Source organism: Mastigoproctus giganteus, chromosome 8 (genome assembly GCF_048544385.1).
Source record: "Mastigoproctus giganteus isolate SK-2022 chromosome 8, ASM4854438v1, whole genome shotgun sequence".
Classification (NCBI taxonomy): Eukaryota; Metazoa; Arthropoda; class Arachnida; order Uropygi; family Thelyphonidae; genus Mastigoproctus; species Mastigoproctus giganteus.
This window is the reverse complement of record NC_143582.1, coordinates 69311212-69322928: the sequence shown is the minus strand read 5'-3', so window position 1 is coordinate 69322928 and position 11717 is coordinate 69311212.

Genomic DNA, 11717 nt, shown 5'->3' with positions numbered 1-11717 from the left:
CTCTGGGACAACTAATGTACCTAGCCCTAGTTAAATATTTCCTCGTGAGAAAGACTTATCCTCTAATCAAGACCAGCATATTCATGAGCAGCTGTAGTGCAAAATAGCCGTTTCATTGACATATGAACTCGCATATCCTCCTGACTGGGAGTATTGTATTGATACTGTATTTGCTGTTTCATTGAAATAGGAATTAATGAACTGACATACCCTCCAAATTGGAGGCATCATAATGATGCTGTGTATGATGTTATCAGTACGCTGGCAGACGATTGATGCTGTATTTGATATCATCCGTATGCAGGCAGATGATCTCTGGCCGTCTCCATGTGCCAGGAATGATAACCAAGTAGTGACAGTATATGTAATACAAGAAATAGATGGTGGGGTTTGCCAGGAAAATTGGCTGGGACTGTCTTCTTTAATTTAAAAAAAAAAATTGATCTTGTATATCAATAAAATCCTTTAAAGATGCACTATAGTCACACCGAATGCATTGTATAATTCGTTAGTAACTGCTTGAAATACTCCTATGCTTACTATTACGACTTACTACTAACACTACTTCCTATTACGACACGATTTTCAAGCAGCTAACTTCTGAAACTCTCGTAATTGAGCAGAAATTACTTCTCATTCAACGACAATTTTTTTAATAAAAATGAATTTATTTCTGATTAATATTATGAGCTATTTGTTATTGAAGCCTTTCGAATTATACAGTATATGATATGTCTTTACAGATTCAAAATTCAAGGATGAGACCCTGAATTCAAGAATTTGTTAACAAGAAATTGTATAAATATCATGATTTTAGCGTGAAAGCTATCTCAGCTGGACGTTTCATTCATGATTTTCGCTTGTCTCGCTGTTATAAGGATCGTATTCGAGCAATTGGATAATAAAAATGCTCAGTTGACATTTTCATTCATAAATCTACGCGAGCAGCTAGAATGAAAAAAGAAAAAAAAAAAAAAAAAACGAATTGCCAAGCACTATCCACACATACTCATACACCTGGTGCGTGTAAAACGAATCGCGTGAGTTGCGGACTGCTGAAGAATTTTAACCGATACCACCTAAGGGGACAAGCCTAATGTGTACTTAATGGGCTGGTTTCGTAACCGACTATAAAGTGTGCAGACTATCCCTTCACGTTTCATTAGGTTGAGTGTCCAGCGCTTTAAATCATTCTGTAGTTAAAACAAACTTTCCGTTATTTGGCCTGAAACATTTATTCATCGAGCAACATCATTCTGTCATTTATCGCCACCTGATTAGCAGGTTAAGCGTAATCCTTCGGAGAGTTAGAGCGTAAGTAAACTTCCTTCGAAATCATCTTTCAGGCCAAGTGTACAGCTTACATTGTCCTTAACCGCTTCCATTCTTGCTGGGGAACTAGCGGTACAGGTGCTTGAAAATTTTGGTTTCAGTAACAGCTGACAGCCCAAACTTTAACATCTGCCTTGCGGTAGGCGTGAACGCCAGCGTTAATTACTTATGTTTGATAGATATATTGCTTAATTACGTCGTTTGAATCGCGATATTTTAAATCACAGAGATCACTCTGTATGTTGATTTAATTGTGTATTTTTTTTCCCCCTGGGAGGAATCTGCACATTGATGCTGTTGTCCAACGGATAGTAGCCATAAAATTCTGTAGCAATTTATTTCGACCATTGAGAATCTCTAACCGTGACTTTTTCCCCTTCTAAAATTGCACTAATTACGCCTTTGTAAAGTTTATCTTTTTAGCATTACGAAGGATTTATGGGATCCATCCGTTATTTTCATTGATTTTCAACCACCACAAAAAAAAAAAAAAGAAAAAAAAAAGACGTTGATATTCAAAGACAGTTTCTGTAGATAAAAGAAAGAATTATAGATATCGGAACTAAAGTTCATTGAAACATCAAATTAAAGATACAGTTCTTTAAAAAAGTAAATATCACAATTGTATCAACAATAATGGACCTCAATTTTGAAGTGATAGCTTCGCAGTTAACAGATAAATTTTTCACCTGGTAACTGCGAAGTTGTGGGTGATCTTGCAGGCCAAGCATGTGGAAAATGACTGATAATTCGCTCTTCTGTTAAGGTCTCTGGGGGAACTATTTGACATTATTGTTAATACGGGGCGAAGCACCATCCTGCATAAAAATTACCTTTACTTGTAAATCTCATTGATTAATCTCTGGGATAATTTGTTTCGTAATAAGCTAAGATATCGTGTGCCGTTAATTTGTACAGATATAAAAATACCCTCGACTGTTAATAGTTTCATAGGAAAAAAGGAACCAATCATACTGTGTGCCATAAATCCACATCATACTGTAACTATTCCTGGGCGGAGTGATTCCCAGATTCTACAATGTATGCCTTTCACAGATACATCAAGGTGAAAGTGCGCTTCATTCCTCCATAGGATGGTAAATAACTGTTCTGGATCCTGCACAACCTTATCAATCATCCACTAGACCAAATCACAATGACTTTAATAGTCTTGAGATTCCAATCTATACTAAAGTTTGATTTCAGATGAAAACAGGTAGAGGCCTATCTTTTAATGCTTTACGTACCATTCACACGCGATATATGGCCAGCGCTAGATAATCTCAACGAATTTGATCTGGCTTCTTGTTGCACCTGATAAAATATCTGAATCATTTCTTGTGAAGCTGACAGAAGACTACTTTAGACTTAGGTAAACTTCAAAATTCTTTAATATGTAATACAGTTCTTCTCGAACAAAGAGGCCTTGAGACATTTGTCTGTCTTCGATAAGAATTACAGTAGCATTATCGCGTTATAAGTTAATTCTTCTTTTTTAGGGAAAATTTTAAAACGAACTTAACTGGACTTAAATTAAGGCTGGAGTTGCTAGCTTTTAATCTCGACGACGAAGAATAAGGCCATGACGAGCAAACGCTGGAATTCTCCAATCCCAGAGTCATGCCTTTTTGTAACGAATTCAAAGAGCTAATTAATTTATTGTAATGAATAAACCTCTTAGTCTCCTTTTGGCCAAATTTCCAACTTTATTGTTTAAAACATACTGATTATATTTCAAAATTTAATTCCTCTAAAACTATAAGATTACAATTAATATATGGTAAGAAATAAAAGTAATTCCTTTAATAAATAGCAATTCAACGAGTTATTCATTCAATTCACTACAAAAAAGTATGACTGCACCTTTAATAAATAGTCACAAATACAGATGTTCAGACTTCTGCTGCTCTGTATGTTACAGTGGCGATAACATGCAATTACTGAACAGCGAGTACAAAAAAAAAAAAAAAAACAAATGGCTTGAAATGCACTTACGGATTACGGATTTTAATAAATATATGGGAGAAAAACTAACATTAGATATAAAACAAAGATCAAAAATTTTAATCCGACAAGAATTTATTTTGCAGCGAGAATGATTAGAAAATATGAAAACAGAAAAAGCCGATTAGAGAATAGTGTGTGGTCCTAGGCAATATTCGCTACAACACCACCGACCGACCTCTTCTCATGCTGCGAATGAGAGTATCAGTTAACGAAGACGCTGGTAATACTTCCCACTACAAGATAAGAGCAATTGAAGGAGATATCTTGGGAGGGCTGAGAAGCCAGTAGTGCGTCTTCTTAGAATTGTGATTTCCAAAAATGTGGGTCGTGGTATCATTTAGGTGACAAAAAAGTCTTTAATCGGTGCTTTAATTGGAGAAATTCCATTACTATACCAGAAATATTTCATTAGACTCGAGTTCCGCGCTTAGTTTCAGGAACACTGTCCTGTAGCAGAGATTTTCATTTGCTGAACTGCGATTGGCGTCGTTTTAGATAACCACTGTGATTATGTATATAAAGTGCTTAGCATCATAATACACAGCCATTTCTGAATAAACAGAAAATTTTTAAGGTGGCATCGTTTTAGATTATATCTCATATTGTGAATGCCTTCACAACGAGTTGCCATGATATTGCACTACTTCGAATAAGTAACGCTTCACCTAAGGAGAAGACTAGTGTTACTTATTCTCAGATAGGTACCACCACCCAGACAGCACTGTTTCAGGGCTATTTATGTATGTATGTGAATATCTACTCGAATATCCACTTGTCCCTATTAGACTTAGAAAAGCAAAAAAGGTAGAGGGAAAGTTATAGTAGGAGTGGAAGAGGAAAAGAAACAGTGTAGAAGAATGAAAGGGACAGTAACTCCTTCAACTCACACCACTCAAAAACTCATAAACTCCTCGAATAGGCAACGCTTCCCCAGTGGAGAAGGCTGTTGTTACCTATTCTTGGAAACTCCGGACATCATCAAGCTCCCCCTAGCAGCACTGTTTCAGGGCTATTTGGCCCTTCGTCAGTGAGTGGGTAGGTACCCAAGTGATGCAATGATGGCAAAAACAGTTATGAAGTATAACTCCACAATATGAGAGATGCCTGATGGTGTATGATGTATTTAGACTAAGGCGCATTTAGGGCTAGAGCCTCAAGCTGCGAACAAATTTAGACTATGTATATAAAGTGCTTAGCATCATAATACACAGCCATTTCTGAATAAACAGAAAATTTTTAAGGTGGCATCGTTTTAGGTTATATCTCATATTGTGAATGCCTTCACAACGAGTTGCCATGATATTGCACTACTTCGAATAAGTAACGCTTCACCTAAGGAGAAGACTAGTGTTACTTATTCTCAGATAGGTACCACCACCCAGACAGCACTGTTTCAGGGCTATTTGGCCCTTTTTTGAGGCTCTAGCCCTTTTTTAGGGCTAGAGCCTCAAGCTGCCTAAATGCGCCTTAGTCTAAATACATCATACACCATCAGGCATCTCTCATATTGTGGAGTTATACTTCATAACTGTTTTTGCCATCATTGCATCACTTGGGTACCTACCCACTCACTGACGAAGGGCCAAATAGCCCTGAAACAGTGCTGTCTGGGTGGTGGTACCTATCTGAGAATAAGTAACACTAGTCTTCTCCTTAGGTGAAGCGTTACTTATTCGAAGTAGTGCAATATCATGGCAACTCGTTGTGAAGGCATTCACAATATGAGATATAACCTAAAACGATGCCACCTTAAAAATTTTCTGTTTATTCAGAAATGGCTGTGTATTATGATGCTAAGCACTTTATATACATAGTCTAAATTTGTTCGCAGCTTGAGGCTCTAGCCCTAAATGCGCCTTAGCCCACTGTGATTATTTAAAACAACATTAGTCGATTATATTTGAACGAATAACCGCCATCTCCTACACGGGTGGAAATGGCCTGAGTTCAAATCTCGTCAATGACGAGAGGATTTTTTTACCCCTCACAGTGTAGATGAGTCAGTCCACCTCGTGCAAGAGTTATTTTTTTTCTGGAAACTCTGGTTTTTCGTTCAGCAAACTGACCGAAGAATACACGCAATTATTGGAGACATTATATGCTGACGCCTCATGTCTTTAGTTGCTTTTACGCTTAACATGCACCTGATAATTGAAATCTTATGTGCCTTTGTCGCTTCACGCTTCCCTTCCTCCGCAAGTTCGTTCCTATTAGGCAACTTTCACTATTCAAAAAAATTCTTTTGGTAAGAGGTCAGATGAGTAATATTATTGAAGAGGCACATGCATTCTATGTGCCTTTATAGTTTATTGTTACGGAGGAGACAGAGACTGATGTTTGAGGACCTGTTTGCTTTCCAGTAAACCCTAGACTCTAGCTGATTGAACGTTTGAAGTTGATTTAGCACAGATCGGCGTCCTTCCACACGTATGCAAAAAGGAAAGGATGAATTCGACTTTGTATAGGTAGAGGGGGGCAAGTTTTAACAACCATAACCACTAATGAAATAGTATTATACCCAAGTTTCTTTCTTAAATTTCGTTACAGTTAGACTACTACATACTGTATAAACAAATAATACATTAAGGAAAAGAGTTTTTTTTTTTCTTTTCCCCTTCAGTCTGTGCCCTCGCGGTGGTATAGTTGATATAATCGTCGTTCCTCCCCACACCGGGTGGATAAGATTTAAGTTCGAATCCTGTGAGTGACGCGAAGAATCTTTTTCGACTTTTTAAAAACGTGTCTCAGTTAGTCGGCCTCAAGTGAGAATAGAATTGTTTTTTTCTCGCGGAAACTCGGATTTTTTATTCAACAAAAGAGAAAAATCGTCCACAGCATATGCGCAATTTACAGACACGTTTTGACCGGTCAACACACATGTCACTCTGTGAATGCTCGATACGAACGTTTTGGGTCACTTTGCATCGCTAAAAACATTGAACCATCACTGAAGTCTTGGATAGTTCCCTAGCGCCCAGATGCTGGCAATTCTATGGTAATTAGCCTTATATATTCCCATTAATACTCTAGCCCAGGGGTGACCAACAGGGGTGATCCCATCACAACTGAATTTGTGATGCGATCTACTTTTTTTCTTCAAAATGTGCCGCGATCTACCATATCAAGAATTTCATTGCACATGGTTAAAAAAGTTAATCGACACATATTTAAAATGGTGTTTATAAATTTTAAAAATTAAATACAATTCAGAATTCTTATTTTAAATTCATACGTTTTTTAATGTATGTGAAGTTGGTGTCTTCATGTTATCTGCCAAGCTTTCAAAATCAGGGATGCACTGTGATAAGGCCAACCGTAAAGAATAATCTGTATGCAAGTCCGTAAGAGTAGAGCGATTCTTCCTCTTTGTTTGTTTCGAATAGGAAAAAGCCGATTCACAGAGATATGTGGAACCAAAACAGGAATTTAAAAGTGCACTGCGTTTTTTTACATTTGGGTACTTTTCTGGGCAAACATATTTCCAAGTGTTTTTCTGATGATCTAGCTTTTAGGAAGATATCGTTTGGCAATGTAATAATTTCATTTTCAAGGAATATTTTCTCCATGTGAAAAATCGAGAGTTTTTTTCTGCAATTTGTTTCGTATCTAAGTCTACATTAAATGGATAAGAAATATATTGAACAATGTAGCTGCTGATAATATCTTGCATATTTGCAAAATGATCGAATTTTTTCCCTTTTAGATCCTTAGCCATTGCCAAAAATTTATATTTATATGCAGAAATACTACTGTAATAATCATATCACCCACATTTTTATTTTTTTCTTGTAATTTCAAATTCAGATCACTTAATTTACTGGTAAAATCTGCCAAAAAAGCCAGATCACACAACCACTCCGTACCTTGTAGCAGCTGATAATCATCTCCCCTTTGATCAACAGTTTTTTAAATTTCATTCAGCAAATTTCGAAATCTCTGTAGAAACTTACTCCGACTCAGCCACCACCCATTTGTGTGTAATATCATATCTGGTTCATTTTCATCGAGTTGCATTTTGAAAGTCTCCTTTGAAGAGATTGTCCTCTGATGGAATTCGAGATTTTGCAAGCTGTATCTATAACACTTTTAGTATTTAATCTTTCGCTGGCTAACACTTGTTGGTGGATGATACAGTGGTAACTCAAAAAAACTGGAAATTCATTATTCTTTTAGCACAATGCGATGAATCCATTAAGATGCCCTGTCACTGCTTTTGCTCCATCTGTTGTTATTGATACGAACTTAAATAGTGATAATTTAATTTTTTCAATAAAAGTCTTGAATGCGTTAAATTTATCAAGACCTCTAGTTCTTTCTTTTAACGAAACCATACCCAGCAGTTCTTCTCTAGTGGCAAAAACATCGAAAACCATACGAATGAAAACGAGCAGTTGAGCTGTGTCACTGACGTATGTAGATACATCCAGTTGTAAAAAAAAGGACACAGTTTAGCAATATGAGCACGCAATTGTTCGCTCACATTTTTACTCATTTTTTCTATGCGTCGCATCACAGTATTTCGAGATAATTATAGGTCTTGAAGAGCACTTTTAATTTCATTTTTGTTCTTAAAATTTTCAAAAAGAGAATCTGTTATTTCTAAAAATGCGTCTTTGATGAACTGACCATCAGAAAATGGTTTGCATTTTTTTTTTTTTTTGGAAGAAGATGACTCACTTTAAATGACTCTACGGTTACTGCTTTAGATTGTAAATTAGGTGTCACGAAAAAAAATTTGTTGTGCGAATAATCTGGATTGAAGTTCTTTTAATTTGTTTTTTGTGAGGTGGAAAATTTTGTAAGGTGGAATATTAGGCGGAAAATCTGATTGGTATTTACCATGGAGTGCGTTGAAGTGCCTTTCTAAATTTCCTTTTTTGGGTAGTCACGGAGGCATTGCAAATCAAACAACATTTTTCTTTTATCATTACAAAAAAGTATTCTAGTTCCCACTCTTGATGAAAATGATACGTATTACTCTTTTTTTTTGTAGTATTCATTTTAAATCAAAGAGTATTAGTATTAAATCAAATCAAATCAAAGAGTATTGACGTATAAGTACTGTCCAGTTACTAATGTTAAGAAAGAAGCTAAATAAGAATTCGGCACATCCACTATGCTCTCCACAACGTAACTGCGTGAAATTTCACAAGAGAAGTCTAGCGGCTGCGCGGCAACTAGTAGTCATGTGGTTCAACGGATTTTAATAAGCGAATGCAGTGGGGCGAATAATAATAATATTTAGATTTTGACTAATCTCTTTTATATATAAATTTAAGATTCGTCGTGATCTACCGAAATTAAAGCTGCGATCGACTCGTTGGCCACCCCTGCTCTAGCCCATGAAACGAATAGTATAAAATCCTGGTTTTGAGATAAAGCAAGCAAAACAACTCGCTTGGCCTTGACCTGAATTCGACCGAACCCTTTCGGGATGAACTGGGACTCCGGATCAGGCCGCTGCTAATACAGTTGAACCTTGAAAAAAAGAGGAATTTTGACAGCCTACTACGAAGAACTGACTGAAAGTGTTCCATGACGGGTCGATTTTATCGTTAAGGCCCAAGATTTTTAATGAAAATCCTGAACACGAAAGGTACTTAGTAACGTGCATTGGTTAAAGGCTGAGAAAATGCTTGTTGACATTAGTTTTGAATTTCTGTAGATTTTTAATTTTCGGGAAAGAAAGAAGGGAATATATCAAAAAAGATAAACGAGGAAAAGTTGATTCTCTGAGTTTGGAGTTGGACAGCGAATGGATTGGTTTGAAAAAGAGTGGGGAAATTACAGATGCCAATTCAGAAGAGCAGTGCCCACGGAAGTATCTATAGAAAAGGTATGAGGTTGAGAAGCCCGAAAGAGGCTTTTAGTGTAGGAACAATATTAGATGGTAGGGGGAGTTTGGGATTTGTATAGAATCAGTAGCTGTTTAAAATAAAGGCGTATAGCGAAAAAGGAAACCAAATTTTTAGATGCAGAGGAAGCATTATTTGTGATGTGCTTATGCCAAGAGGTCAGGGAAATGCCCAATAAAGATATGTGATTTTCCATTACACTCAAGAAATCCGACTGTCATTGAAGATGAACATAGGAGCAGTAGACCTTTTTTTGCAAGAAATAAGACAGGACTGAGTTCGACTTGGACTAAAATTAACTTAGTTTTCTTTCCTTCAGTGGAGAATTACCTGGAGATCAGCACGGAATTGGTGGCGGATATTCGAAAAGTTGAACTTGTTTGTGCAAAGCAACATTTCTCAAATTATAAGATTGTATGTTAGTTTGCTCTTATGTGGAAAACTATGAATAGGATTTCAGTAAGTGTAAAAAGTTCTTTAAATATAAAAGGAAAAAGGGTAGAAAAAAGATCTGAACCTTTGTAGACACCAGCTTTGAGAATTTAGCAGACAAATAGCCAAAGCCCTTGGAAAAGTCAAGCGCAACCGCTTGAGTTTACCAAATCTTTCCATCCAAGTTGTCCAAAGATGAGTAATATAAGTCAGTGGATCGGCACTGACATATTGAGGAACATTGATCAGATTGAAACTTTCAATATAGTGTAAGGATGGCTGTTAATGGCTTTCTCCATTACTTTGGAAAGAGTATTAATTTATTTATTGTGCCTTAATTTAATCATTTAAACTTATTTCTTCAAATGTGATGTGACGCCCGAATAGTTTTTGGAGAGTTAATGTATATTTTAAAGTAACTGTCGTATACTTCGAAGCTCAGCTCAGTTTATCAATGCCGATAACAGTTTGCATTTCCGACGTGTACGCCATATCGCTGTGTGTATGGTGTGATGCCATATCGCTGTGTATTAACTGTGATGCCATATATTAACTAGCGTATAAAAATAAAGACTTGCAGTTACAGGAGTTTTAGAGTAAACTGTTTCAGTGGTCCCTCAACAGTTAAAACCAGCCTAATACCATTTCCTGGCATGGCTCCAGTAGTATATATTAGCCCGAGACTAAGGCTAATATATACTACTGCTTCGTTACTACTCAGGGCCTGAGTAGTAACGAAGACTTTCTTCAACGTATCCATTGCATTGTTATTAACTATATTTGTAGTGTGGTATAAATATATCAAATCTAATTTGTTTGTTTTTTTTTTTTATTTACTGCTTTCTGTTCGTTATTTGGCCTCGGGCTTTTGTTAAAAGATTTTTCTTTCTTTACGACCGGTTTCCTTTCAGAGACATTCGCTATCTGCGTGAGGCTGAATGCAAATATAGAATCCACTACAGAGAGGCGTCCGCTCTAACATTGTAATAGGAAAACAGGGCTAGTAGCTGATGCTTGACGGACTCCCACGAAATCCTCGTTACTACCCTTTTCTCACCTTCATCTAGATGCACCTTGATAAACCTTCAGAGGAAAAGTGAGACTCACTCCTTCATCTCATTCATCTTGCGCGAAACAGTTGTTATTCGAGAAAATATGTACTCATTAGTAATAGGAGAGCGTATACAGTAATGAATTTCGAATCCTTCAATAGCTTGAAAATATTTGATTTACATAGTGGTTATCAAAAGGCCAGTCGAATAAGAACTTTGAAACTTTTAGCCGTTTCATTTACTGCAGCACAGGAAAGCAGTTTGTTTCTTTCTTTCTTTCACCGGAGAGTTCTGCATTTTTTTTTTCTTTTTTTTCTTGAGGTTTTCTGTAGTGTTTAAAACTGTATTTTGTGTTTGAGTTAGATTTTGTTTCATTTTTAGCTTGCGTATTTTCTGCCAGTATGTATGAATTATATTGCACTTTTCTAGAAGAGGAAGCTGATTTATGACTCATATTTATCAGGTCGTACGTGATGTTGCACTTTTTATAAAAGATTCTCGCATTTTAGACAAACAGGAAAATAAGCATGAAAACAGTTCACAGTGAGCAGTTCTCAGGCATGAAAAAAGTTTGTCTGTGCGTTTAGAACTATGCAGCTACCATTATTGCGGAGTTTTGTTTATGGCTGTGTGATAAACAGTAGAATATATGTTCCATAAGAACAACGTGGAACTGCATGATCTTTGGAGTGAAATCGGTTTAAGGAGTACATCATGAGAGATTATTTTTCCGACGTTCGAATCTGAGAAACTTTAGAAAAGGACTTTAAAACTTCGCCCTTCAAAGAACTTCGCAAGACCTGCATCGTTTATTGACAATCTTTCATTGCAAGTAGATCTCTGTTTTATATTTTAGCGAAAGTGAATATCCGACGGTGCGTGTTTATCTACACGAACAAAGTGTTTTGAAATATATTTTACAGTGGTTTATAGAAAAAAAGTTATAACTGATATATAAATCTTAGTTGTGCGAGACTCATTTTCCTGTACGGTATTTAATTCTTCGATTTTAAGGTGGCACAACTCTTCTTCAGCCTAT